At 39.7% G+C, this 27,364-nt stretch overlaps 1 protein-coding gene across 1 annotated transcript in view; it reads left to right on the top strand.

Moving 5' to 3' along the window:
* Window positions 1-2,200: 2,200 nt before the first annotated feature.
* Window positions 2,201-27,364, top strand: part of LOC140337086 (G-protein coupled receptor 22-like) — a 115,139-nt gene continuing 89,975 nt past the window's right edge. The window contains exon 1 of the mRNA XM_072420622.1: window positions 2,201-2,471. The gene's annotated coding sequence lies outside the window, so the exon portion shown is untranslated. The remainder of the gene's footprint in view (window positions 2,472-27,364) is intronic.

Raw genomic sequence — 27,364 nt, 5'->3', positions numbered from 1 at the left:
CATAGTATACAATATTGGTCATTAGCAGTTTGCCGTCAGTCTGGTGGACACAGCAATTAAAGGCTGACAGATTGTGAACCTTCTTTACTGTATCCAAAATGTAAAAAAGAAAAAAAAGTTAATCTGAGATACCAGCACTGACAAAGTGTTGGTGATTGGCTCTATTTTGGTGTGAAATCTCTTTAAACCCCTGAACACCCAATCATTTTCTTTGCTTTTTATTTTGTATCCTAATATATACATTGCAGGTATCTTGAATTACCTTGCTCCTTTCTATAAATCCAGCAGGACTATTTAAAATAAATGAACCTCAGAGGACATTTCATGTTTATGTTTCACAAAGGAAATATTAATGTTTGTTTATATGTGAGAGAAAAGATCCTGTGTGTTTAGAAAAGGAAATATTGGTATTTATGTATCAAATGAATGTTTGCAGTATAGCGGTATGTGAATAATCTCAGCAGCCAATGAGCAGTCAGCTTTCATTGCTTTATCTCTACTACAGCTATGAACGGTGACATCTGATTAGGTATTACAGATTATTGAACTTTTAACCTTAGCACTACTTTCTTTTTGTAGTACTGCTATGAAGGAAAGATGGTGATGGGGTACAAGGTAAGTAATGGAGGAAATGAGAGAGAGCAGGAGAGGGTAAAAAGAAGGGGATGCGGAGAGAGTTGAGGGTACAAGGTGAAAGGAGAAGAGACAGGGACAAAAGGAAAGAATGAGGGGAGAAAGTAGAAGAAAGAGGATGGGAAAGGAGGAAAAGGGATGGGAAATATGGAGGGAGGGAAAGAGAGGGTTGGGGAGAAGAGAGGGGAAGAAGGCAGGGTGGAGGAAGAGAGATGGGGAGAGGAGAGTGAGGGGTAAATGGAGTCGGAAGGAAGAGACAGGGCAGGATAGAGGAAGAGAGAAAAGAAGAGGAAAAGGAGAGGGAAGAGTGGAAATGAGTGAGGAGAGAGGAGAAAAGAGAGTGAGAGTGTTGTAGTAGCGAGAGGGAGAACAGGTATGAGGAAAGAAAAGAAGTGAGAACAGGAAGTAAATAATAATAACAGGAAATAGATAATAGAACATGTAAAAAGGGGGTAGAGGAAGGAGAGAGGTAGAGAGGTGAGAAGAGTGAGCGGAAGAAGGAGAGAGGAAGAGAGGGAAGGGGGATGGAGGGGAAGAGGGGGAATGGGAGAAGAAGGTGATGAAAAGAGGGGAAAAAAGAGAGAAGATGGGAGATAAGAGAGAGAGAGAGGGAAGGGGAGAAATAAGAGCGGAGAAGGAAGAAGTAGGGGGTTATGGCAATGAGAGGGAGAACAGATATAAGGGAAGTAGAGAGAGTGGGAGATAGGGACAGAGAAAAGGGTAGAAGGGTATTAATAGAGATAAAATCTAACAAGAGAAAACAGAGATAAAAGAACAAGAGAGAAAAGAAGGTGGAGGAGAAGAGAGAAAAAGAGGAGAGGAGAGAGGAGGGAGAGATGTGAGGACAGGTATGGATAAAGAGGTAACGGTGGGAGGAGAGAACATATAGAGAAAGACAAAAAAAAATGGAGAATGTAAAGGAAAAGGAAATTTTATTAGGAAACTATTATTAGGAAAGTATTAGGAAACATATACAAATAGATAAAAAAAATAATGTAGAAAGAGGTAAACAGAGAAAATAGCTACTAACTCTTTCTGCACCTGTTCAGCCCAAAGAGCGCCGGCTATAACAAACAACCAGACCGGTTGGATTTATGTCGCTATTTGGGGCTACCACACTTTACACATCTAAATTGTCTTTTACCCTTCTTAACTAGTGTATTATAAAATGAATATTTATGTGTATGTCTTGGTAGAGATATGTTTATTTATGAGTAAAAATTTCTGCATATGTGTAATGGCCCATTGTATATATATATGTGTGTGTGCTAGAGAGGATATTTCTGTTTGTGTATGGTGTATATACTGTATAGTGTGCAAAGGGAATGTTTATGTTAGTGTCAGTGTGTATGCTTGTGGTGTGTGTACTTGGAAGAAGAAATATTTATGTTTGTGTGCTGTCCAAGTCTGGTGCTGTGTATGAGGGAATATTTATGTTTGTGTGTGTAGGGGGTGATGCGGTGAGAGTAGTAGGCAGGGTGGGGGGAATAGATGGCATGGAATGGGAGAGAGAGGGAGGGCTGTAGTGGGAAGAACAGAGGGAAGGAGACAGGGAGAGAGAAGGAGGGAATTGGAGGCTGCAGCACACTCACACGCACACACCTGCAGCATTCAGGAGCATCCTCATCCCAGGCTGCAGCTGGATCAGGAGCTATCAGTCCAAAGGGGGGAAAAAAACTGGAAAACAAAAAATCCAATCTCAGAAGCAAGGACCCTACTACCACCATGCAAGCGAGGACCCCTATCTTGGAAAACCCCTTTGCCACTGAGGAACAGCTGGCCATCCCTGGGGGGCAATAAACTTCCTACACAACACCCCACCAGGCTGCATCTAAAGGGTAAGTCATGCATGCCTTTTTAACGCTCTGTTACCTATGCATGATACCATTGCTGGGAAGACCCTTCAGGTACACATTACCCCTTTAGCCCAGTGCATTTAACCCCTTTGCCACAAACAGAATGCATTGTTTCCCCCATGGGATGCTTCAACACAAAGCGCACTATGAACCCACAGGTGCCCTGCAAGTGACCTTAATTGACTGGCCTGTGGTGGTGTCCCCTTGTCTCTGCAGCGTAGGGGGCTCATTACATTGTGTGGTTGTCTTCTCATTTCTCCCGTAGCGAGCTGCATACATAACAGTTCAATTACTATTTGTGCATTTTTTTTTTGTACAAATCCTCTCTACCCAATAGGGATGACAAAAAACACTTTGGACAGGTCATCAGGCGTAAAGAAATGCTAAGCGGACAGCTGAGGCAATGTTTTTGGAATTTGGCATTCAGTTTTGTAAATGACCTGGGTTGCGGAGGGCTCTTTCCACAAGTGATAGCATTAGCAGTGGAGCGATAGCCCTTTGGAGTGCTGGACTGTCATCTATAAGTAGATGGATGCTGCATATATACTTTGCCTGGGGAAGGTGCATGCAAAGAGCAGCCAAAATATTCAAACCTGTTCACTGCCTACTTCTCCTATGACATCCAAAATAATTACCTATTTACTTAAAGAAAAAAAAATCTGTGATTTATAGCAATAATGATCTGGACTCCAGATACGATAATTGAAATGAATGCACTCTTACATTACCTAGAGCTCCTGTATGATATGAAATGTGTGTATATATACATTAATGATTTGTTTCTTGCACTGGGAAAAGCTTCTTCAGATACTGTGAGGTTAAGTTGTAACCTTCATGCATATTTGCTGTGCTTCTTCAGATAACATTCAGATTGATATTTTACTGATCTGCATGAGGTTGCTTTGGTAAGGATATTATTTTGGAATATATTGTGGAATAACTTTAATGAATCTGTGTAAAGTGTATGGACGATGATTGGGTTATTGATACCAAACTGTGTTATGATCACACTATTGTATATTAAATTGTGTTCACACTACAAAAGAAAAAAGCGCACAGAAAATGCAAAGCGTCCTTATGCGTTGGGCTCTATAAATTTGTTGTGTTGTTATGCATTTTCCTCTGCTTTTAGAAATGACATAAAGGGAAAATCTCAGGTGTTTCTTTTAAAGAATTTAAAGGCTGTCTGTACAGCAAAATGTTTAGAAAAGCAGTGCAACCCTGACTTTCCAACAGGAAATCAACTGTCCTTGCAGATTGCAAAGTTCATTGGCTTAAAAATCAGCACCAATATGTGCATAGTGAGAATGAGACTACATAGTTGTACTTATGCATTTAGTAGACGATAGATAGATAGATAGATAGATAGATAGATAGATAGATAGATAGATAGATAGATAGATACCAACATTCAATAGATGAGCAATATATTAAATGATGGATGGATAGACAGAGAGATATTTCAATAAATAAATATACATAAATGGGTAGATTCATTCTGCTTTCAAAAATGTAACTCCAAATACAAATATATACAATTCTTCTATTCCATATAAGGGATTTGAAAGATATCTGATCAATGCAAAGATTCCAATTTGCACCAGCTAAAGAAGAATGTGTTCCCATCTTCCCAGACATCTCATTTTGAACTCATCAGCTCTTTTATTGATAGCAGATCCCATGATGACACCCAGAGACTGTAAAATTTTATGGTTCAGTGAGTTGCCAAACTCTTGACCAATCTTGGCAGGGAGGGGGGACTGACCACCAGTTTCCTCCGCCATAATTATTGATGAAGCCCCCAGAAGGGACCTGAATGTTACGGAACAATCAATAAGACTTGATTGTTAAGATAGAGAGACAGCCCATGTCTAGAGGAAGGTTGTCTATTTTGAGACTCCTACAATTGGATTTTATTTGAGACATAACCTTGGGTAACTATACTGAGCTGAAAAAGGGTTACAAAACTGTGCTCACATAGGACCATATTTTGACACCTAAGTTTCAATATGTACTGACATTTTTTTCTTCTGAAACACAAGATTTACCAATGTCTTATTCTAAAAAGATCAAACCCAAACTAACTGCATGTCCTTACTCCATAGCTTTTTCAGAATTGCTATTTGTTCAGCTGATTATATTTGTCCATGGTTCCAGAAGCTTTTTTTTTAGACAGAAGCTGCTGAATATTTTAGTTCTAATTGCACTCTTCTTATACCCTCTACTAATAATGATGCTTAAACATGGCTTTGTGTATTTGAATTCTAAAAGTTGTCTATTTTTAAATGTTTTCCAAGGTTTACCTAATTTCTCACTTTTTTCCTTTTGGAAAATGGATGAATCATGAGTAAAAGTTGATTCACGTATTTTCTAATTTAATTTAGTGTGAAAATCTTGTAAATTATTGGCACAAGTTTGGTGAATCTTGGGAGGAAAACATTTACAAATAGACTGCATCATAGTATGTGAAGTTTTAAATTTATGTATATCTAAGAATTATGATTTTTTAAGCAATTGGCCGCCAATGAAATGTTACTATTATGATTCAGGTAATATTCTACACAATATGGTCATGGCCATACAACGGACCCCCAGCCACCTTGTGGGTTGGTTGAGGATGGTCATTGGCTGGAGAGAAGTAGTTTATTATCACATTGCTGGTTCCTGTTTTGGTGCCACCCTTTGATATTATATGAAGCTGAGGGCCACTGAAATGCAAAGTTATGACACTTTAAGGAAGTTGGATGGTCTGATCTGTATTCTTGCAGATAGACAAAGGTGTTATGAAACTTGCCACAAACCCAAAGGGACCTGCTGCATTGTTGACTAATAAGTAGCAGAGGCTTCTGGGTGGTTAAGGACTTTCTTCCATTTTCCTAATGAGAAAGGTGACTGATAGGCCCAATGCTTTTAAATTTTGCTTGGATATCAACCTAAAAGAACACGCTACACCCCTAATCCTGCAATGTTGCATCTGATCCATTTCTTATAATACTGGTTATATAATCAAACTCAGCTGGATTTGTTTTTGTAACGTTGAAGACATTTTGCAACTCTCCATGCTGCTTTAATAGTTCTACCTGTGTAGGAAATACCCCAAAATATATATTCTCACAGCAGGAACAGTCAATCACCATGGAATGTAAAATAGTAATTTTCCAGGACCAGGAGGTATGAAAATATTGAACCACCCTGTGCAATTAACATTATCCAATCCTTGGTGTCAGGAAGTCTGAACAGGTGTTAAAATGTGTGAATTGTTCCTAAAATGCCAGGCTAAGGATACCAAATCAACATGGTAATGCACCAGGTATGACCAAAGTAGGGCAATTATGTGCCATGTGTGACAGGGCAGTCTATACACTCACTGTCATATCTATTTAGATTACCAGAAGTCATCTTTTGGATGATCACATAAGTAAATACGGAGAGAACACTATGCACATATATGTATATTTATTTTCAACCCCATCTTTTCTGTATCCAAAAGTCCAACATATGAACATGTCAGATAAAAAAATGTGTATGTGCATTTAAAATGTTCTCAGTATTCATCAGACACACAGAGCATTTGCACGGAGTTCTCTGATTAACGCTGACTTAATTGCAAGCTCCTAAAACAAGCATCCCATCTACCTTCTGACCATGGCGATGTTGGCTTGCGTTTATTTTTCAGCTGTCATCAGGCGCAGTATATGTCAGCTGCAGCTCTGAGCAAACATTCTCTGCCGACGATTTAGAGGTCACTGGCTGGGTAACAATTGCAGTCTTGCGTAGACGCTCTAAACCCGTTACACTCCAGAAAAACTGAACTAGTAAGCTTTAGAAGCTGAATTGTAAATGCTAATGGTATTTTAATTGCATCCGATGCTGCAGAATATTCTGAGATGGAACAAGTGTAGTTTCACACACGGCAGGAGGGACACAGCAAAGCGTTAGGTGACTCTCCAAGGTTAAAGTAAGCGCTGAAGACTTAGCGTCTGTGCTGTTACACAATGTGTGTATGGACATAATTTAGGCTCATGCACACAGGTAGAGGTATAGAGCGATGCTGGAGGTACAGGTCATGCTCAGCTATTGTTCATGTATGTGCAGCACATTGTACCTCTTCTTAGTCTAAGCAGAAAATGGTGCATAGACTGTACAGGCAAAGAGCAAAAATATTATTCAACGCACAATGTGACGCATAGCACCCAATCAGATGTCAGTCTACTGCAGGTAAATCAGGTAAATGCACCTATTGTATTATCTTATAATATATTATAATTGTACAGTGATTATTTTCTTTTTTTTAGCACATAAGATGTACTTAAATCCAACAACAGGTGTAATGTTCACACTGGCCATAAGGTTGAGGTGTGTTTACCGCTTCCTCATGTCAGTGAATCTCTGCTGAAGCCCCATAGAGAATGATTGGGGGCGGCAGTGAGTGGTTCAGGACTGCTCACTGCGCTAGATGTCAAATGTGCCTACGCTGGTTCTTCAAAAGTAGCTTGCAAGGCGCCAGTCCCTGGAACCCCGAATGGTATCATTTGATCCTAAAGCAGTCTCAATTGCCCTTACACATATCTATTACTTCCTATGGAAATTGCGGTATTCCTCATGACCTAATGATCTCATATGTTTTTCCCTCTAGAGAGATTTAACCATCTTTGTTCAGGCATCTACTTCAGCATCTGGGCTGAGATCCTGGCTAAATGATGACTAAATCATATAAATCTTGCTGGCACATATCTGCCCTGTTGTAGCTTCGTGCTTTGATTGGGTACAATCTTCCAATCTGATCACTGGCAGAGGAGACGGAGAAAATGCTTTCTCCTGCCTGCAGCAGACTGATGACATCATCTCAGTCTAGTGAAAGTCATGGGACTGGAGCTCAAGGATTGATTTTTAATGAGTAAAGTAATGACTTTTTAATAACATATCACTGTGGCTGTATATTGTAACATGTCAGGCGTTTGTCCATGCAGACCCATGCAATGGGCCTTATTTATTGGACAACATTATCTTACTCAGTGAAGCTGGGTGATCCAGCAAACCTGTAATGGATCTGGTCCAGGATTCAAAACATTTGCTAACAAACTGCAAATACCTTTTTTAAGAAATCCATTCACAGGTTTGCTGGATCACCCAGCTGCACTAATGAAAGTGTATCTTCTCCAGTTTTTGACAGCTTTAATAAAACAGGCCCAATGTATTTATCCATAGAGGTCTGTAAAAAGAGAGAAGGATTTGCCTATAAGAAAACAGTTTTCATGGCTTGTAGTTCAATTCTTTCACTTTAGGGTCCGAATTACAAATGTTGTCAACTCAATTCTAGCTTGTCATAGCGATAAAACTAACGATTGTTATCGTCTGGTCTTGCCTAAGGCTTAGTACACACATCAGATGGGAATCACCTGAGATGAACGGTCGCGGTTATATGTACAGAGGTCGCCCGTGAATAGATTTATGAGGACGAATCTATAGGCAATGATCGGGAACGATTGCTATACAAGACAAGGGAGGAGAGCACAATGGGGTGCCACTTGCTCATCCTCCTCCCTCCCCGCTCTATTGAACAGAATAGGTGCTGTGTGTAGAGTTCTTGTTCATTTATCTGTCACCTGTAACTATCATAAAAGATCGTTTCCACCGACGAAAAGTTTAAGTGTGCAAGCAATCTAATCCTTGAGATTCACCGCGGCTGCTGCCAGTCCGTTAATCAGCTTTTAAATCATCTGCAACATTCAACAAATGCCTCTCACTGCAAAGATGCAATCATTTTAATTTGTGTGTTCATTTGCGTTGGAGAGTCGTGCTCCGGCACAGCCAAGCTGTCTGCCAGGGACACCTGCACACTCTAATGTTCAGCTCAAGAGCACTCCATAGCCTGGCATCGTGACGTCAGCCAAGTGCCTTCAATCCCTCCGACATTCAATCCAATGTTTTCTTTCAGTCATCTTGCACTTGTTGACATTTACCAGGACGCAAATACTTATACATCAGCCTCGTCTGGAACTCGGAAAGTTTAGGGCCATCCAAATGCCAAATGTTCCTCATCGCCAGGATGACCTTATAGTTCACTCAAATCACATGTTCCCATTTTTTTTTTCCTCCTTCAATCCCCGAATATTGAAATGGGAAATGTTATGCAGACCTCTGATGGAAGGTATAGCCAATTTGTACAAATGGCAAACCCCATGGCCCAAGAACCCAACCTCCGGTGGTACTTCTGACTTCTAAAGAGTTCAATCAATAGTTTAACTTTTTGAAAATTTGTAAATTTATGAAATTTGGAATTTTTGGAAGTCTTGAACTTTTAGGAAATTAAGGCTGAAAGTCTCATGTCAATAATCTCAAATCAATGACTGGCTTCTGTACAATGTGCCCAATCCCTGACCAGCTGCTGACCATCTCTTTAGGCAACCTCATAGGTTCAAATCATCTGCTGTAGCATGCTCATAGTCCTTGAGCATCTTCTGTAGCATGCCTATAGCCTTGGGTCATCTCCTTTAGTAACCCCATAGCCTTGGACGATCTTCTGTAGCATGCACATATCTTCTTAACATCTCCTTTAGTAACCCCATGGTCTCTGAGCATCTGTTATTGCATACCCATAGCCTCAGACCATCTCTTCTAGCAACCCCTTAGCCACTGATTATCTCTTGTAGCAACCCCATAGCATAGCCTCTGTGAATCTCCCACAGCATGCCCATGACCTTTGACCAGTTCTTGTTGTAATTCCATAGCTTTTAACCATCTTCTGCAGCAACTCCATAGCCTCTGACCAGCTCTGGTAGTATTCCTATAGCTTTTAACTTTCTCCTAAACAACCCCATAGCCTTGGACCGTCTGCTGTACCATGCCCCTAGTCCCTGGGCATCACCTGTAGCATGCCCATAGCCTTGGATCATCTGCTGTAGCAACTACAAAGCCTTTATACATCCCCTGTTACATAGTCATAGCCTTAGATCATCTCCTAAAGCAGTGTTTTTCAACCATTTTTGAGCCACGGCACATTTTTTACATTAAAAAAATCCTGCGGCACACCACAAATCAAAAGTGTTACAAAATTACACTTTGTAGCTAATTCTCGCCTCTAAAAATAAACAAGGCGCTTGAGCTACCTACTGCCACCCACTGACATGGAAGAGTATTACATTACTCTGCCAGTCACTACAGCACAGGCACTCGACAATGGTAATTGGATAATTTCCCACGGTACACCTGAAGATCTCTCACGGCACACTAGTGTGCCACGGAACAGTGGTTGAAAATCACTGTCTTAAAGTAACTCCATAGCTTTTAGCCATCTTCTGTAGCATCTCCATAGCCTCTGATCATCTACAGTTGCATGTCTCCAGTCACAGTAAGCTTACCAACACTAGATTAGACAATCAATAGAACAAAAAAGTTGAACAAATTAAAAATCTAACATTTCCAATCGTATTTATTCACAATGTGGATCAAAAATTGATCAGCAAGGGTTTTATCATCAATTGGATAACCATCGTATTGAAATCCAAACCACTTTGTTTGTTCTAATCAACAGTTCAATAAGGTATAGTGGTACGATCAATTGTAATTCAGACAGTTATGGAACACGTGGATGGTACTTGTAGTCAATGGCAAGAATCGATTTAATGGGATTGTAATAATGATCATACTATCGAGAGAAAATCACACAGTGTACGCCTAGCACAAGGCCGCAAAAATTTGGGGTTAGAATATCTGGTAATTCTAGACTGCCTTGTAGGGCTTTCCTTGTGCAAACAAAAAACCGAATATAAAATATTGAGCAGTATCTGGATGGACTGGTGTGAATTTAGGCAAAATGGAGAATTATGAAGCGGAAGCCCCAAATGCACAATATTCCCGCTCTCCTCACCCTCTGTCATTTTGCCAATTGGGGCTCTGGAGAAAGTAGGGATCCTGGGCAATTGCCCAGTTTTCTCCTCCACCTCCAAAACCTGATGATGTAGCATAAGCATTTATCACTTTTTGTTGTCCATCTCTGGATAGCCTCACCTCTGCCATGGAACATTTCCTTGTGTGCATAGCTTCACCTTCCCATATCTTCTGCCTTTTTTGTTTAAAAAGAAAAACAACCTCGAAGCTGTGCCGCTATCCCAAATTAAACCAATGAGTATTGCAGGAATGAAAAGGCCAGAGCTCCATGTGATCTTTCTTCTTCCAGACAGGCAGAGGGCCTTTTACCACAGTGACTTTTATCATTATGTAATTTATATGCATAATTGATACGTATATGCACTTATGTATAATTTAAAGCATGTTCAGAGGCTTGTCAGTTGAAAGGCAGGAAGCGTCGCTTGAAAAGGAGTGTGGCTGAAGGCTGTCTGTGTCCAGTCATGTGATCTCACACCTCAACAAGCATGCAGGGTCATTCGAAAGATGGAGAAGTGAAGCTGCCATCTGGATAGGCAAAGTTATGGTACTCAAGGACCCTAATGGATCAGCCGGCAGTGTCACCCCTTAGCAAGCAGATTCTAACTTTTAATTTATTTTTTCTTCTAGTGAATGAAAAGATCTGATTGGTCACTGTAATCTCTATGTTGTCCCTGGGAAACTCTATTCAAGGTACAGTCAGCTTTCCCTATGCTCCTGGTTGCAATGGAGCCAGTGGTTTTGTGCTTTCAGCATGCATTATTTCCAGTACAGTGATTTTGCAGTCAATGGAGGTCAATTCCTATGTTGTATAGTAGAAGAAATTCAAAAGCAAATAGCTACCAGCTGCACTACCTACTGGCCAATGTAATACAACTTACGAGGGGTGTATATACAGCAGGGGTGCCCACACTTTTTTGGCTTGCAAGCTACTTTTAAAATACACAAGTCAAAATGATCCACCAACAATAAAAACTTGGACTCCTGTGCGTGGTAGAGTTTATATTGAAAGGCAGGGCTCGCGATCTACTTGCGTTGCCTTTGCGATCTACCAGTAGATCGCGATCCACCTGTTGCGCACCCCTGATATACAGTATATACATTTTTCCTCCCAAGATTTGCCCAACTTTTATCCAAAATGTACACTTTTTTCAGATTGGATGGAAAATGTGTAAATGTTCCTTTACTAAAACATATTCTAAATGAATCCAGTGTGAAAGTTGTTTGTGCATTTTGAGCAAACATGATAATAAATCAATAGACCCCAAAGGAGTAAATTACATAGAAACCATATTAGTGAGAAAAAAGAAAACCGATTAGACCAAAAATGAGGAGCAAAATCTCATTAAAAAGGTAATGAAGATAATTTGTCATCATATACAGAGATAGGAGATGGGGACAGAAGAGGGAAAATCTAGGGATAGTTGGAAATGTGTCCCATTGGGGAGATTTCCCTTTACTTCTTGCCCTGCAGATAAATAAGAAGTTAGAGAAAATCTCACGAAAGTGAAATTTGTTCTAATTCCACCCATACAAAGTGAGTGATCATCTAACAATATCTCAAAGTCCACCATTCGTTGTAATGTCTAATGATCGCTGATGACCCATAGCTCTACCCATTGCCGTACATTGACCATAAGAATATGACGGGTAGTACATTTTAGTTGTAGATGGTCAATCATTGAGAACCGCTTATCCATGTGCAGTATTTCCAACGAAACATTCCAAGCACATGGGTGGGATCATACAAAGGGAAGGGAGTTGTGACGTATTTTTATTTCGTTAATTGTAGTGTGATGCACATTAAGGGATGATCAATGAAGTGGATTGATCATCAAAACAATAATCTGATTTTTTTAAATCTGTGAGTAGATTCTCATTTACTGTGTTTGAGTAGCTTTAGTTGTCACTGATATTGGAATCCATATTGGAAGATTTCCCTGTGCACCTGTTTGCAGAGACACCAATGCGATGTTGGATTTGATCTCACTTTTTTGAGCCGGTGACAATTATCACCAAGATTAATAGGGGTGATCTATAAAGGGGACAATTAGCATATCTATTAATTGGCCAATTTATGGATCAGAAAATATCATAGGGGCACAATAGAGATAAAACTTATCAAGTAAATGGAGTTCCAGATTGCCAATTTGGAGCCATTACAGTATGGTGATCAAAGCACTATAAGAAAATGCGATTGCCATTTTTATCACATTTTTTGATTGAAGAACAAAGAAATGGGGATCTGTTCCAGCTTACATTTGAAAGGGCAAATTCTCACTATTTTTGGTGTGGTTTCCAGCATGTTCTAAAAGAATGTATGGCATGTAGAATGTTGATAACATGCATGCATAATAAACGCTCACGGCTAAATGATAATCTCAGTGCTGCAGTGAAGGATTTTCGATAACCGTCAGTGTCAGAATTCTTTCCAAGCTTTGGGAAAGCTGATAATCTGCAAATTAGCATTTGTCAGACTCACTTGTGTTAGCAAATGACTGGAGAACTGACTCCCCCAGCACCACCAAGAATGGTATGGTCCAGACAGGCAGGAGAAGGGTCATTGACTCCTATATATTTATATACTGATCTCAATGTTGCTGACATAGATTCCTCCTGGTCCGCATCTTGCGCTGATTGAGTTCAGGAATAGCAAAGTCTTCCCAGGTGGTGAAATTGGGGGCAGCAAATCTTTAACATATCTTCGCGTGAGCCTCATCTGGGCTGACGAATTGCCAGCCAGATGGTGCATGATGGAAAACTTGCTTGCAGAATGAATTTCTTCAGTTTGTTCACTTCTGAGAAGATTGCATTTCCTCCTTTCTTCTTTAAATACACAGCCTGCACAGCTCTGGCAGCATCCAACTGCTATGGACTAATGAGACACGACAAGTCCCAGCATGGAAGTGGCAGTTCCAGGCCACACATGGTTGTAGGGTACAGTTTCCAGTAAGGACATTGTCAGTGTGCATGTTCTTCCTTTGTTTGTATAGGTGAGCGCCAGGGGCTCCATTTCCTTCCACAAATTAGGCACAAGATAAACTGTGATATTTGGTGGTGCAACCTAACTTAAATTTGGCAATTTAGTAAATATGCCATTGTACATGATAACATTCAATATTCTGAATTTTCTGTTTGGGTGATCACTCATCTTTTAAAAAGGTAGTTTGGGTATGTGTTTAGCTGTATGCAGGAATTAGGGAGTGCACCAATGTATTACATGCATTGCCAGAGGTTGCCATACAATGCACATAGTAACGTGTACGGTGCTGCACCATACATGTGAATGTGGCCTAGAAGAAAATTTTAAAAGACTTTCAGACATTGTTTTTGGTTCCAAAGGTGAGCATGTGGTGCAATTTACTTTAAACTGTATGTCCAAAATGGATGGCCAATTTTTTGAATTGGTTTGCATAAGTCTGTGGGGAAAGGGCGATATTTCTATTATTTTTACAAAATCTTATGCCATTTTTGGGGTAATTTTGATCAATTTTCTATTAAAAACACATCAGTGTGTCTATGCTGTAAATCCTGTTGTTTTGTTTCTATATTTTTCTGGTTTATCCTGCCTTTCGATCATGTTGCACTGTGTCACTAGGACACACTACTGTGTCATTAGGCTAAGTTAAACCTAATTGATGGATTCACAGCCGATCAATGCTCTATTTTCTGTTGCCTTGTTAAGCATATGGTGAGGTAGATGCCTCGATCTAATGGTCTTAACGCATAGCAGAGCTGGTGGTCCTGTGATTTGTGGGGGAAGGGATTAACCCATTTCCGAAAATGAGAATTCAGTCTGTAACACCGTTGTAATTCTACCTGCAGGCAAATTTTGGTAGCAATTGGAAAAATTGCTACAATGAATCATCATAGCAGCTTGACTTGGATTGGATTGACTTGGATTCAACCGATTCGTCATTTGTCACCTTTGTCCTGTTGGTGAGATTTTCCTTTATTTCCTATTTAGTAAACACATCAGGAAGTGAGAGATATTTAAGTAAGTAAGTTTTCCTTATTGGAACAAATTTTATTATTGGATAATAAACCCTGACCTCCGGTGCCAATGAAAGAATAATTTAGGATTTCCCATTATAGAGAGGGTGAATACCCAAGCAGGGACACATAAGGCTTTTCATACACATATAAATACATTGTCGTCTCAACCTGTATTGTTGCAGGTCATTTTAGCATGCTTTAAGCGCTATTTAAATGATACCGGAGAGTGATAAATGGAGCCTTTGTTTGATTTTCGCTCACCCAGCTTTAGAACTTTAAAACGAGAGGCGGATTGTTTTACAAATCAGCCATCTTTACCTTTATCGGTCACCAGAAGCTTTTTATTGATACAGACAAAATTAACTTTCCCAGCTGTGAACTGCAAGGATTTTCAGATAACAAGCAACGATGGCGGCGGCCCTGGATTGCAGGAGCCTATTGGTGATGCACACCGTTCCGGTGCCTTAGGGGTGATGTAGTTATTATCAAGCGACCGGAATCTTTGACAAGTGGATGTCCTTTGAGGAAGGCGATAGCAGTAGCAGATTTCCCTCCTTTATCTCTCTGCAGAATAGATTATTTTGCTGGATGTGTTTGGCATCTGAATCTTTTGATAGCGCAAACTTAGATAATCTGACCCTTTGTAGAATTTGAAGAGCTGTAGGTTCCAGCATGATAATTGTTGGGATATACTGAGACTTGTGGTTCTCCAGCTGACATAGGTTGGCTCTGTATTCATTGAAACAAAACCTGTCAGACCTTTGCAAGGAGACCACTGCTTTCCCCCAGCGAGCGATGTTTCCACTTTGCAGCTTGCTGGCTGGGGAACGGCTTTTCTACTTATGTTGCAGTTGAGTTTTAAAAAAGCAAAGTTTGTACTTTGATACTGGAATACATTAAGCTAGTTTATTCCGAAAATGTAATTGGCCTTTAAATGTATTTTGTTGATGCAAGCCGGGTAAGTATCTGAACTGGAGCCTCCTGCAGTCCTTGTGTAACAGAGAACAGGGCAGGTCAATGGGCGAGTTAGTTGTGCTGCAGTACAAGAAGCATTAGGATAGGACAGAGAGCAGTGTGGCCAACAGATGACCTTATCAGTCTGCTGCTTCTTCTTCACTGTCCAATGACAAGCTGGTGTAGAGATATAACCCTCAACAATGTGATGGGGGGGTCAAATAAGGTTACGAGCAGAGACTTCCTATAGATAAAGGTTTTTCTCCAACTACAGTATATGGCCCTCTTTCATCCACATACAGCAAATACTCCTCAAGCTTCGTTGATATGGTAAGGAGCTAATTAGGTTTCCAGCACAATTAGTGGTTTTTACATGACGAGTCTTTTCTCTTTCCTCCCTGTTCTCTGGAGCAATATTACACTGCCTGTGCTACCTTCCACACTTGCGAGCTAGGAGGACGCATGTGCTGGCAACCATGCATCAATATGGACATCAAGGTCTGCCTGTCGGATAGTCATAGAGCTAATTGGACACATGACATTTTGACAAGTAATCAGCCCAGAAGCTTGTGAGCCTAGAAGCCTGAGAATTTATGTAATTGATTTGATACCCACTAATGTCAGATCCGTATTATGCCATTACACAGCATTAGGAAGCACCAAACAAAGGTTTAGGATGTATTACAAGTTGCACAATTTTCTAACCCCAGTAGAGTCCTTTACGGTGAAAGAGAAGCTGTCAAACTGTTCCTTGTTCATGTTTAATGTCCTTGAAGGAACATCATGTCCTCTTTTGAAGGTCACTCCTGACAAATTTACCCGTCTGGTCGCGCAATATTGACGGCAAGGTTTTAACTCTTATTAGGCTGCAAGAGATGGGTTCTAGGAGGGGGATAATTGGTCCGGAGCCAATTAAGTGTTCCTCTATCCGGAATATATATTAAAGGAAAGGGTAATGTCAAATGGCTAAATTTACATGCTGCTTTTATGGCTTTTTATTTAATTGGTGACCAATGTGAATTCAAAACACTGAGCTGCTAAATTGGCATCAAAAAGATGTGGCCTTATTGCCAAGGTCTTGGGTGCACAAGTATAAAGGTTAGACATGTACCATGTGCCTTTGCAGCTTTTAGGGATTTTCCTTTTTATGTTTCCATACTTTTGGGTCAATACAAAGTTTCTGTAAAGGGAAATGAATGGAAGAACAAAAGCTATTACAGAGCAATTTGACAGTCCTTTTATGTGGTGGCTGCATTTATTTTCCTACAATGTAATGGAGATTAGAAGAAGTCCATATCAGGATGGCAGTCCAGGATGACCACCATGGCTTTCTCTGTAGGCACAGTGCAGAAATGAGCATAGTTATCTATGAACATGACATGTGTTGATGTGAAAGAATAAAAAGTTGAAAAAAAAAAAAGAAAGGAAAGTCAGCCACAACATCCAAGGACAAGTCAGCTACAATTTTGTTTACAGTTTTCAGTTCTTGTTTTTTGGGTTTAGATATGTGTTGGTACTCACTTGTTGGGTGGCCCATGTCTCCTATCTCAATTCCAGCACTGCAGCCACTGACTTTGAAACACAATTCCTTGAGTGTTGAATGGCTGTAACTCCAGAATTGAGGTTTTATTCTCTGATCATGGACAGAAAATTTTCCAGGAGGTGCAATATCTTTTGAGAACTACAGATATGACAAGTAGCTATGCTGTCCACTGATATTTCAATGTGATAGAAGACTGCTGTGGGCATTGACAAACTGGGCCTGATTTGTTAAAGCTCTACAAGACTGGAGAAGATAGATTATCATGGGGGGAACCTGGATGATCCAACAAACCTGGAACAAATTTGGTCCAGGATCAAAAACATTTGCTCAATAATACCAAATTATTTTAGGAAATCTCTTTCAAGTTTGTTGGATCATCCAATGTTACCCAGTACAGGCTTGGAGAGCTTTAATAAATTGGGTCTACTGTGATCTTTTCCTGGGCTTCTGGTGGCCATTGCTTCAAGGAAACTTGGAGGAGGACTGCAAGACCAAAGCTGACATCATGACTCATGAGCTAGCTGCTGTCAACACCCCTAACTGCCAAATCCTCATTACTGAGCAACCACCAATGGAGGAAAATTAGGTCCTGGATCCTGGCTGGTTCCTTTCCATATGTAGCTGCATTGCACACATAGTTACATAGTTAAAGAAAGACATAAGTCCATCAAGTTCATCCTCTAGGGAAATAAACATATCCCAGATATAAAACCCTATGAACATAGTTGATCCAGAGGAAGGCAAAAAAAAACAACCCTGGTTCAATTTGTTCGATTTGCACACATAGCATTTAGAAAATATGAAAACTGAAGAAGTTGTTGTCCCCCCTCCATGAACACCCTTTTGCAAATTACCATACTTGTAACCCTTACAGATGCCAGATACAGATGATGCCTTTAATTATAAAAGGGTTGGAGGATGGGACCTCTGTGTGTGCTGAGTTACAAAGGCATTCATCTCTCCCAAGAACTCTCAGGAGCCAAAAAAAAAAAAAAAGCTGATGGAGGCTGCAGCCTGGAAAACCCTAACCCAAAAAGGGAGGCTTATCCAATGTACTTTAGGCATTATCGAATTGCAAAGCTTTAGGCAATATTTAATTATTGGTCTTTAAGGGTGCCAATAGCAACATTTTATCCCCCCAGCACCTAAAATTGCCACAAAGTAGTAACAGATATACACAGGAAATGTGCTCCAGTCTATGCCTACATGCCTGCAAGGCTACACATGAATTTGATGAGCTGCATCTTTCATAAGAGCTACCTGAGACATTTTTCCCTTCTTCAAAGTATAACTTGCATCACTGTGTTTCAATGAGTTCCATCAAAGTGACTGACAGTATCTGAAATCTCAACTCTTCTTTGTAATGTTTCCATAGCAACAAAATGCTCAGAAAGTCTTTATAAAATAGTATATGTTATATTATCTCTCAGGCAGCAGGATGCCTTGCAAAAGGGAAGGATTGCATAACAAGGGCCACGAGAGTCATTCTGTGCAGAGGAAGAAGGTTTGTTTGGGGACTTCTGGCAAGGGTTGAGGTTTCTCCAGGGACAGACATAGGGAGGTGCAAACTGAACATGGGCCCCTGGACCTCTCTCAGTACCACTGTGGGTGTCACTAAAAGGAGGAAGAACTTCCCCCATAGTGACATCATGATGCCAGAACCTGCCCACTCTCCCATCTCAGATCTGAGCGTGTCCAGTGTCCAGAGCCTGCGATCCCTCCGGGGGACATGGTCCACGGCTCTGCCTGGTCCGTCTTCCCAGCAGGGTCCCTCTCCCGACCCAGCTCAGGGGCTCACTGGCCAGAGCCGCAGACCACCAAAATTTTCTTGGTTGGTGACCTCTGCTTTAAACCATGGCCTACAGATTTTGAAGATCCAATAAGGGGGCTTTTGTATAAGCCAATGCCCTCACTATAAAATAGGGGGCACAGAGCAGCTAGAGTTTCAGTAGAGAAGGTAATATATTGGTCACTTTTAGCTATTGTTTCTGTTTTGTTGGGTGGTGTTTTGAGTTTTTTATTTGGGGGTGTACTGTTTTTTTCTATATGTTAATAGGACTCTTTGTATAGGTTAGAAATGGTAATGGGAGTATAAGATATGTGAAAAGCCAAAATGGTGAAACCATGGGTGGTATACAAAGGTGGGAAAGGAAAGGGATGTTGGTGACACAAAAGTTCCAGGGTACTAGTTTATCAGCATAATAGTTTGGTAAGGGTGATGCCATTTATGTCAAATTAACATGATAGTTCAGGTGAGAGGGAGGGCTATGGAATCCACACCTAAGTAGTTGGGCTGGGGCAACATATACAGAGGAGTTAAGTACAAGGGAGTCTCACGACCATAGAGGGTGACGACGAAGATTCATGAGTGCTGTGAAAGAATATGAAAGGTTGCAAGAGAAAAAACTCAAGTTGTTAATTTTCATATGGAGTACATCTATCTTTCTCTTTATAGGGAATGGAAAGTTGCTTATTGTTGATAGATTTTACAAACTTATCACTTTCTTGAGTGCACAAGTTTAAAAAAAAGGTAGGAAAAAATTGTATTGGAACCAACACCAGGAAAGTAAGGGGGCAGGAGGCCTTTTGCAGATTTGTGTGGGCAAGTTGATTGCATCCTTTTAACAGTGAGGGACAGGGCTTATCCTCATTTTTACTTCTTTTAACTTGGGAAACCCTTGTTCAGGTCTTCAGGGAACACCTGCTGTAATTCCATATCCAGCTGACAGTACATTAGTGTGGTGATCGGTAGGAAGAATGTCTTTGACATTGTTGGCCACTGGGAAAAATCTCACCCTTACAGATGGCCAAAAAGATCATTGGTGTCACTTAGCCTGACCTGGGAGGCACAAACTGCTCATTGCATAAGGAAAGCCTAACAACCTCTGGAGGGACCCTGAGATTCCTTGGAACCCTGGATTGGGAAACACTGGAGTTTTTGTGCGCAGGAGGTGAGATAGCAATCCTTATGGTAACATTAAATCACCTACGTGATAGACTTAGAGAGCTTTAATAAATCAGGTCCATGGTCTCATATTTTGGTTGGCATGAGCACCCTAACTGCCATCTTTGCCCCTTGCATTTGCCCAGTAGCTTTACTAAGATGCCTGTAAATCTTTTTGTATATTTTGTTTTCTCCTGTGATATAAGAGTTTCAGGTTTTTTCATTAAGATTTCAGGAAATGCGGCTCCTTACCTTTTAGACGCACACCAGTCAGAGGGCTCTGCATGCATAGCCGCATTTAAAATGTTCTCTAAAGAATTGCAGTTAACATTTCATAAATTGCTTTGCTATAGGTGACTGACCTCTATTGCAGCCGAGAAGATTTCACACACAGGTATCTGGAATTTGGCAATTTCCCAGACCTGGCCTTCGGCTCCTTTCATGCTTCACTTAAATAGTGTCTTCGATTAATCCTTATCTCTTTAGTATTCCTAATATGGGAAGCAAATGAAAATCATTCTGGTTCACTTCAATGGCTGTGAATATACTAAGGAGACGTATTAATAAAATGACTGGGGGCAGCACTCCAGCATTGGGTGGAGAAAAATGATGAAGAAGAAGAGAATAAGACGTCATCACCTTGTGTAGTAGAATAAATTGTCTCCTGCTTTAATAGAAGGATTCCGCTAAACAACAGAGCTCACAAACTCTAATTCTAACATACTAGTCCTCTTTGAGACATTTGGATGGTTTTGTCCTGTCAATGCCCCCAATTATTATTATTATTATTATATTATTATTATATAATATAATAATAATAATAATAAAAAAACAGAATATATACAGCATTTATATAGTAACATATTACGCAGCGATGTACATTAGATAGGGGTTGCAAATGACAGACAGATACAGACAGTGACACAGAAGGAGGAGAGGACCCTGCCCCGAAGAGCTTACAATGAGCTTCAAATGTGTTGACAGCAAACATTACTTTATCAATATCAGTTCCTGTACCCCTGAGAGCTTCCATTAGATGTCCAACCAAAGCAAATTCTAGATTTGTGCCATCTTCATCATTGCCAGCGGGTGGACATTTTATATATTGCACCCCATTTGGAAAACAAGTCAATACAAGATTGCCATGCCTAAAAGGAATCTTTAATAAATGTGTTTTGATTTTTTTAGGTTTACATATTTTTATTAATATTTTATATTTATTTTTTATATATATTTATATTTTAAACCATGCCTTGAGCACCAGATGTAAGCTGTGGATACTTTATGACTAATGCTCCTTGTGGCTTTTTAGCAGGTGGTAGTAGGAGGGAGGAGGATTAAGATACCCCTCTGAGTCTTTCATCTGTATGTTTAAATCTAAACTTGAGCTTTTGAGCTATGTAAACAATAAGCTTACCTAAGGCTCCACCCGGCGGCTGAATAGTGAATATAAAACACTATAAAAATTATTTATTTATTGTTATGAATATAATTACATATAAAGGATAATTATTTGCCGATTTATAAATCACACTCTAAATGTATTTTCTGTAGCAATATTGCAATATACAGATTTCTTTTGTAACCTGACAAGTCAAAGATACTTAACATATGATCCAGCCTTCATATTGTTGTAATATATCCCTCTCAGAAATCTATTCCAGATAACTTTTTTTAATGAAAGATATTCTAGACAAGAAGGACATTTCAATAAAAAATAATAACTAAAACATTATTAATAGTAAACCTTAAAGAGCTTGCAGCATTCCGTATCGCTTCAAAACAGCGCTTGACAAATGATTTAATTTCTCAGTAATATTTAATATTAAATAGTAATAAGGTTACAGTGTTCTCCGCGGCTGCCCGATTGTATCAACTGAATTAATCTGCTGCAGCCTTTAGATTACCAGTGATACGATACGCCCAATCGCAATTATGTAGCTAGCGAGGTTTGTAAAAAAGTTGCCAGGGATGCTTAGGTACTGAGATTCTATAAATACATTTTACTCTTGTAGAACACCATGGAGAGTTATGTATTGGCAGTTATGCTTTTAATTTTTAAATATATAATTCTAAAATTTAGGGAAGGGGGAAGGGGAAACTCAAAGAAGGCTTTTTTAAGGGACACTTAATTGTAAGCTGATAAAACAATATACTTTATCTTTCATAGACAAATGAAAAAATTATCATGTTTTTATGCTCATAAACAAAGTTATTTAAAAATATATATTTTTATAAAGAATATGAATATTACTATAGGTGCACATTGGTCACAGAAGGGCATTTTTCTTTTGTGTATCCCTCCTATGAAAAATAGAACTCTGGACCTTTCTCTGCTCACTAAGGTTCACCCTACTTTTTTTTGTTAATTCCTTTAATTTGCTACGTGGTGAGGAGAAGTAATGGGGAGCTACTACAATGCATGGTTGGTGCACTGTAGTGCAGTTTATTGCTCCAAACACTGATGTACTTTTTCACCAAAGCAAAGCATGGAACAGATATATTTCTGCGCATTCCATGCATGCATCTAATTTGAATTTGATTTTGGTGTGCTGGGTTAGGCAGCCCATTCAAAATAATGGCTTGCAACAAGCATATCACAGCCGCATTCAACGCACAAGAATGCAGCACACTGTGTTGTTGTGTCAATGAGTTCCTAATATTTTGGGCAGCCACTTTTCTTCCAGCATAGATCTAGACTCTGACAATGAGGTTTTAATATTTCTCACTGAGAACTCCTTTATGTATTGGGGGGTTCATGTATTTTAGGGACGCCAGGTATTTAATGGCTGGTACATTTCAGGTTTGACCCAAACAGTCATGTGCTGGTGTAGTGTATATAGGTTTGTTTATGCTTCACAATATCTGTCAAGAGCGACACTTCTCAACCTTTTATAAACCTGAGGAACCTTTAAAATGATTTTCAGGTGTCATGGGAACACCTGCTATGAACAGTTTTTGGGAAATGCTATTTACATTGGATGCGTATGAGCAGAATACCCACCATACATTAGTTGTCAGATTGCCAACATTACAGGAAGCTACAAAGGTCCCTGGTTTCATGCAGATGGCTTTATCAATTGGCATTGGCTCTGGAATTCTAAAGGCACCATTAAAGGAACAGTCAACCAGCCACGGCTCAATGAAATCTTCTGGAGGATCCTTAGGCTTCCGCAGAACCTTGGTTGAGAATGGCTGGTCCAGAGACAGGTGGCAATTTATTTATTATACATTATAAATATGTTTTTATTTATACAACATGTTTTTGGTATCATATATGGGCATTGAAATTCAATTTATGTGCCAGGGGTGTGTTTTCTCATTATACGTTTATAATTGACTAATAATAAATATTGATTTATACAGAACAGTGCAAATATGTGAGATGTGGGTGTACAACCTGTGCAGTACAATAAGCCAGTGCTAAAATGATTTAAGACTGAATGATTCAATTCTGATTTTTGTCTAAGCCCCTTGGTTGCTGTGTAAATACACTGCAAGCAGCAAAAATGTTGAGTTGCTCTTCCTTTAGAACACTTCTCCTAGGTGAGGCCTAATGATCGCTGGACGATGCAGCTTGGAGATTGGCTGACGTCTTGTAGCCGTATTATGGGAGCTCAGCGGGATGCGCACTCTGGAGTGGATGACATAGACTTGATTTCACTGATTAGGACAACACTGCCAAGTAGAGAAAAGGAAAAATTTTCTCCAGTCACCATAGCATCCATTCTCTAGCACAGCGGGGTTCAATACCTGACAGGCGTCTGTGATAGAGACCTGGACAACTTGTTACTTTACTAACCATTTTAGCTGCCAGATTGGCCTTTGATTTAGCCCTGCGGCACTCACAATAGGCCAAAGGTGTATGCCATGGTGTCATACCCAGCAGAGCTCTGTATTTCAACTGAAATGAAAGTTTATCTCTTGTTCATTTTGTGTGCAGTTAGGGTTCAGTCCAAAAAAACAAAAAATGAAATGTGACTTTATGGCAGTACATTGTCAGCAATGAATAGGTACCATATAGGAGCCCTGACCAATTTTTTTGTATTGTTAGGTTTTGCATCAGCATCATTCTGCATGTTATTGATATGCAGAATAGAGAAAGAAGCTTAGAATAAGGAGGGTGTATGTGATATGATATAGCAGCTCTTGATGCACTTTTTTTGTAAAATGCAGTGTATTTCCTAAGTCTTCACCTATTTTTTCATGCATGCAATAGATTATTTTAGCTGATAGGAACAATGATTTGTTGTATGTTCAGTGACTGACAGATAATAGAAGCAATGACTAAATGTGTACTTAGTGATTGACAGATGAGAGGAGCAATGACTGTATGTCCAGAGATTAAGAGATGACAGAAGCAAGGACTGAACGTGTACCCAAGAATTGACAGATATTAGGAACAATTATTTGATGTATGTTCAGTGACTGATAGATGATAGAAGTAAAAAAAATAAATGTTTACTCAGTGACTGACAGATGAAAGAGCAATGACTGAGTGTATGTCCAGTGATTGACAAGTAAGAGGAGCAATGACTGGATGCTTGCTCATTGATTGACAGATGATATAAAGATGTCTTTATGTATGACCAGTGATTAACAGATTAGAGGAGCAATACCTGGATGTGTGTTCAGTGATTGACAGATGATAGGAGCAATGACTGGATGTGTGTTAAGTGATTGACAGATCACATAACTTGATGTGTGTTCAATGATTGACAGATGCTAGGAGCAGTGAATGAATTGGTTGTCATTGACAAGTAAAGACGGCAATGGGTACTAAGCTGGCAAACAAGGGGAACCGTAACAATATATGTGCTTGATGATTGAAAGATAAGTCGCAGAATGACTGGGTGAATTCTCAGTTATTGACAAATGTGAGGATCAGTGACGGGATGTTCTGAAACGTGAGAAGACCAATGAGTGCATGGGTTTCCAGTGATTGACAAGTAAGAAGACCAATGACTGGATGCTTGCTCATTGATTGACAGGTGAGACTATCAAAGACAAGATGTACCCTAAGGTCTCAAACAAAGATGATGGGCCTAATTTTTTAAAGCTCTCCAAGGCTGGAGAGGATACACTTTCATCAGTGAAGCTGGGTGGTCCAGCAAACCTGGAATGTATTTGGTCCGGGATTCAAAACATTTGCTAGCAAATAGCTAAAGACTTTAAATAAATCCATTCCAGGTTTGCTGTATCACCCAGTTTTACTGATGAAATTGTATCCTCTCCAGCCTTGGGGATTTTTAATAAATCAGGCCCGATGAGTCTACAACTTGCAATCAGACGAACCTAGTCTGATACGGTTGCCTCATGCATAGGTATATTACAATATTTAAAAATCATAACTGTAATAAAAGTACAGTTCTATCTTCAGCAACATTTTTTTTTTTTTTTGTTTCCGTTCTCCATGTTAGTGCTGATTGCCGTTGCTAGGGAAGTCTTGCATAGGGCGAGTAGGAAGTTTACATCGGTTCATCTTCCGCTCTGGGAATTTTATAATGATCTCATTATGGCTGTGCTCAGATGAGACCTGACACTGGAACCTGATTACCTGATTCTGTTCATCACATTATTCCCCGAGATTTTTATACCTACTTATGTCACTAAGAATTGTGATTTGTCCCCTAAAACATCCAAGCGATAGGTCTTTGGAAGAAAAGGCTCTGTCTTTCCAAAAGCAACCAGTCATATTCTGACAAACCTCTTAGTGCCTAAAATGGGGACACTTACTTTTTTTCATGCCTTCAGTGTGGTTTCAGGCGAGCTCACAGACACTGTTTGATACTCATGTACATTGAGCCCAAATGCCCCAGGTTCTCAGGGACTATCCTAATAATTGAACTGCATCCCAGGGGTCCATGATTTGCCCCAGAGCCTAATGGTAGTTGAAAAGCCTAGCTGCCTGCCATAGAAAAAGAATGGTAGTCACTGGGACAATCTACCCACCATTGATAGAGAGAATAGCCACCGGACAAGCTGTCCAATCTTTCATGGCCTCCCACTGAGCAGCAATGTAGAGGCAGTTCCCCATCCACCAATGCTGGGACATTTCTGGGGATTTTCTGGACCACTAAAGTGTCTCCTACCAACCACTCACACTGAGGAGATTTCCTTACCACTAAAACTAAGGCTTCTTATCACTGTTGTATACCTCTTATCACAGTCGCTGAGACATTTATCCTACCATATCAAAATGTGCTACATTGTTAGAAGCTTGTCCCTTTTGTATCTATGTATTGTATCTATGGTCATGATTGATTGCTCATTAACTGTCCCCATGAATTCACTAGACACAAGGTCTGGTTGGCTCACTTGTGACTCACATATTCAATCAGGATGTGGTACACCATTGTCCAATATATATATATATATATATATATATATATATATATATAATATAATCCATGGCCTGATGTGTGAAAGAATGTTAGTAAGGCTGCATCCAAATGTTTGACCAAGCAGCAGGGACAAAGTTAAGAGATGTTTAAATTACTATTTACAGAAAACCCCTTGTGTTGGTTTTTATTTGCCAGATTGCCAGTTCAAAGTAATGGGAATCCAGCAAGATTTTCTTGACGGATTACTTGCCAGAACATGACCCCATAATTATCTTAGGTAGATAAAAAAAAAGACAAACAATGTATTGGTGAACCATTGCTGCTTTCCAGTGCCATAAAGTCACACGATCTTTGATAGATGTTCTTTCATAACTACCACTACATTACCTGTCTGAACCCACATTTAAAGCTTATTTCTGGGCAAAGGTCAAGATTTAGCGATTCATTGACCCTCCACTAACATTATCTTCCTTGCCTTTCTTACAGAATAGTAAAATTATTACTCAAATATGCTGTTCTAAAATCACAACTAGACATCACTGTAATCATCACATCCTGTCCAGGGGGCCAGAACCTATTCCCAACGATATCATCATGGTGACCGACAACCTGCTGTGCCATGTATTTCTCTATTTAATTTTGCTTACATATGTATCTGAGCACCAACAGTTATGTGGGTGGAATTATGATTAAACTGTCTCGATCGTTCCACCTGCCTTGTACCGGCTCTTTTTCCTTTTTCTGCTAAGCCAACCTTTTTTGTGTAACACTGTTAACAAAGACTACATGAATTATAGTAATCGATAAAAAAATGCACAATCCAAAAGCATTCTGGTTATTCTACCTGTGACCCCTTTTCTCCCCCTGGACATTATCACCTTGCAGATAAATCACGGGACATGTAGCACCAACAACCTTGGGATAAATACATAAGGAGGCTGAATAGACTCATAAATGTCTCCTAGCTTTGTATTTTTTTGATTAGGCAATCGAAGATAGAATATCTACATTTTGCAATTTAAGAAATTAGATATATGTTATTTATTTGTGTTTGTGCAGAAGAACAATATTAGATATTTGCATTGGAGGCCTGGAAAAGAGCTTTAGGCTCCCCTTCATCCATCCCAACTAGCTTAAACCAACCATTGCCAATATGGCAACAGAAAATCCTTAGAAATGGTTGGATGGAAATACAAATCCTTTGCCA

This window comes from Pyxicephalus adspersus, chromosome 8, assembly GCF_032062135.1.
Source record: "Pyxicephalus adspersus chromosome 8, UCB_Pads_2.0, whole genome shotgun sequence".
Taxonomy (NCBI): domain Eukaryota; kingdom Metazoa; phylum Chordata; class Amphibia; order Anura; family Pyxicephalidae; genus Pyxicephalus; species Pyxicephalus adspersus.
This window is presented reverse-complemented; position numbering and strand designations above follow the sequence as displayed.